We start from the raw sequence: 3489 nt of genomic DNA, 5'->3' as shown, positions 1-3489 counted from the left end.
AGTTTTGTTTCATATCGATTCTTCTGTGTATATATTAAACAATAATAATAATATCGATAATTTGGAGAAATAAATTTGTAACGACGTAGAATAATTAGTATCCTTATTATGTGTGAGAATATAATGGATGGTGGTATAAACAATAGACTATGTGAATCCCCGTCTAAGTGTTCTCTTGCAGGAAAAGTGCCGGAAAGCGTCAGAACAACATCTCCTTCGAAATTGTTATCAAACTTTCTTTTTTTTTGGGGGGGGGGGTCAAGAGGCGGGTGCGGTGGGGTGGCTTGGATGTTGAAGGGCAGACATGGATGGAAGTAAAAGAGGCGCAAAGAATCGGGAAATCGAGGCAAATATAGACCACTGGTGAGTATATAATGATGCTAGTTTACAAGTAACGAAAACTTATGAGCTCTCATAGCTAAACATCTACCATGGTCATGATACACAACATTGAAGGGGTCGTGTATGGCAAGCCATGTGGGACAAACACCACATAATATATCCGCGTATTAATATGAATATATACTCGTATATATTCGTATTAATCCGCGGATATATTATGCAGTGTTTTCCCCATATGGCTGGCCAGAGTCGTAAATGGTCAACGTGTCAGCTATGTGTTAACTATCCTAATAAGGCGAAGCGTTTAGCTAGTGCGAACATTTACACGGTGTATAATACAGAAGGCTCGGTCTGGATGACGCAAAGTAGCGACCAAGTAAACAACTTATCCACGATCTTCACCTGTCAAAAAGTTTACCATTTCATGAAAACCTTTGTTACTATAGTTTGGGATCGAATTTGGGCCCAATGGAATTATTTAACATATATACCTGGTATACAATGAGGAGGTTCTAATACCATATCCCATTTACCTGGCCTTCTTCCACCTTTAATATGTGATTAGGGACTGAAACTTGTTCTATGATAAGATTATTTTATCGCATACCTGAAATATTTCGGAATTGTTAAAAGTGAAAGTTAGCATATACTATTCAGCAAAATGTATTTGTCACGTTCTGACACAAGGCAACGGATGCATCCTGTGAGTTAAAGTGCATTTGTATTAATTTCATGCCCACGGCGAACAGAAATTCCTTCTCGTAATAATGTTTTGTATTTTTTTTCAAGAGAAAATAGACAAAATTACATTGAGAAAGATGCTAAAACTAGTAAAACGTGTGCTAAATTTACACAACAGAATTCCTTGTCACAAATGATGAAATCAGTGTTTCATCATTGGGGAGGGAGGGAGGGGGTTAAAATACCCCTCGTCCTTGCTTGCATACCTGCAGCCTGCATGTGTCGCATACGCAGTTTGTCGCAATATGCTTCTGTTTAGCATTACATGCTGAAAATGTATTGGGGGGGGGGCAGTTCAGTGACTAATTTCGCAATTCTTCCAGCTGTTCGGCGAACGACGCATGACGTCACTCCAGTTGCTGTTCAAAATGTTTAATCAGACCAGGAATTATATGAATCAAACATAATCAAGATTTATGCAACCCTAGTAATATACCAAGAAGCTGACAACAGTAATAAAGTACGGTAAGTTGTACACAAGTTAAAGATGCTATATGCTATATCTTCCTGCAGGGATAACTTGCCATGATTTTACATGATGACGTCATTATTGTGTACCAAAGCATACCGTTTCTTTGCCTTGTTTCAGTGCATATATAATATACATCGTTATAGGTCCAGATCGAATCTGATTTGTAGCAATTCAATTTAAAAGGCGTTTACTTTGGCGGATGCCAGGATTTCTCGAAAGAGAGGGCCCTTGAGATAACTATATAAGTAAAGACCAACATCACTACGGAATAGAGTTGTTCACAAGACAACATTAAGCAGATACTGAAGAATGCCCGGTCTGCCGAAGCGTGCTCGCTGTTCCAAAAGTGTATCTCGCTTCTCGGCCTTTTGGCTAAGATCATGTGTAGTATCTGTTCCCTTTCGAGGGGAATGGTGATGCACACCCGACGATGATCACACAGTCACAGTCCCGATGCAAGGGGACTGGGGTCGAGAGCGGATCAGTCGTTCGGTAGTTTGGTTTTCGTGCCCAGGTTCTTTCCTGGGCGACTTTTTCTTGAAAAGTACCTTGTTTTGAGGGAATTTTTACAAATACTCTCAGAAGATTAGTCCCATTGTAGCCCCCCTACCTGGGTCGACCCTAGTTACGTTGTAAGGTATAATATTGTAGGCCTAAATGCTCATAAAAAATACATTGGTATCCTGTATCCAGGGAGGGGGGGGGGAGAGGTTAGTGGGAACTATTTGCGCAACCAAAGGGAAATCAACGGTTGATTCTATATCGAACTACGCATGATAGCTTATTTAACTGTTCTTATCGTTTTGTAAGAGGCTGAAAATCACTATCAAACTGGAATCAAGCATCGATGTTTCTCAGAGGCGAAACCACAAAGGGCTGACCTTATTCTAGGATTAAAGTCTTCCCGTAAATCACAATTCAAAACCCCCCTTTATGTTACAGGTGCACCGGCGATGGGAACATTTACTTTTGTGGTCTGCATCAGTATAATTTATTATTTCAAGACAATTTATTTTCACGACACCCTTGCAGAAAGACTGATTTTAATAGAGCTAAACGAAACATGACATAGATCACTGCTAGTTGACGAGTCATTCCAGGGCAGGTATTACAAGGGACCTGGATATATTGAATGATAACCTCAATTCTGATTCCGAAAGGTGGAAGTATACAGCTTCCGGGGTTCTAGCATGTCATGGGCACGTGAGATTGCGCAATTTAGTCGGCGAATTCCCAACCGTGAGAGAACACTATCAGAGATCCTCTTGTATGATGAAATTACCAGAACAATTTATGTATTGCTTTGTTTGATATTGGTACTTTCTCACTCACTCTGATGCAATGTGATATAAGAGAGTGTGTCAGGGTGGGGGGATGCACTACGGGGCCGGGTGGAGGAAAGGGTGAACGATAAGGGGGGTGGGACATTTACTTGGTGGTGTTTACTGTTTAGTAGGACGTTGCCAACATGCGACAATTCTGCCATCCACACCACTGTCAGAATGGTATTGACTTCAGTCAAACTCCTCGCGTTCGCCAAATTAGCTCGAATAATTCTACTGTTCTTCAGCATGCATATAACCTGTAGCAGAGTCGGATTACCAGGGTGGGGGGGGGTGGTACAGTGTCATGAGAGTTCAGCAAACCATTCAAAGATCTCTCTCCCTGCCTAGACCCACCCTCCTTGAAGAGAAGCCCAAGAGAACTGAAAACAGCGTGCAGAGTCCTCTTGTTGTCACATTTCCATCCCAATCTGCCTCCTCTTCGCCAACTACTAACAACCATTATCACATCCTGCACATCTCAGATCAATGATCCATTCTCCGTTCTGGACAAGCCCACCATTGCCTATAGACGCCCTCGTTACCTGCTGGATTTGCTGACTTGTGCTGCTGCTGTACCACCTTGAACAGATATAACCGTTTTCTTCTTCT

General features: G+C 41.6%; 1 pseudogene; it reads left to right on the top strand.

Moving 5' to 3' along the window:
- Positions 1 to 1907: 1907 nt before the first annotated feature.
- LOC139968252 (U2 spliceosomal RNA) lies at positions 1908 to 2124 on the top strand (annotated as a pseudogene).
- The last annotated feature ends 1365 nt before the right edge of the window (positions 2125 to 3489 follow it).

This window comes from Apostichopus japonicus, chromosome 5 (assembly GCF_037975245.1).
Source record: "Apostichopus japonicus isolate 1M-3 chromosome 5, ASM3797524v1, whole genome shotgun sequence".
NCBI classification, from domain to species: domain Eukaryota; kingdom Metazoa; phylum Echinodermata; class Holothuroidea; order Aspidochirotida; family Stichopodidae; genus Apostichopus; species Apostichopus japonicus.
This window is presented reverse-complemented; position numbering and strand designations above follow the sequence as displayed.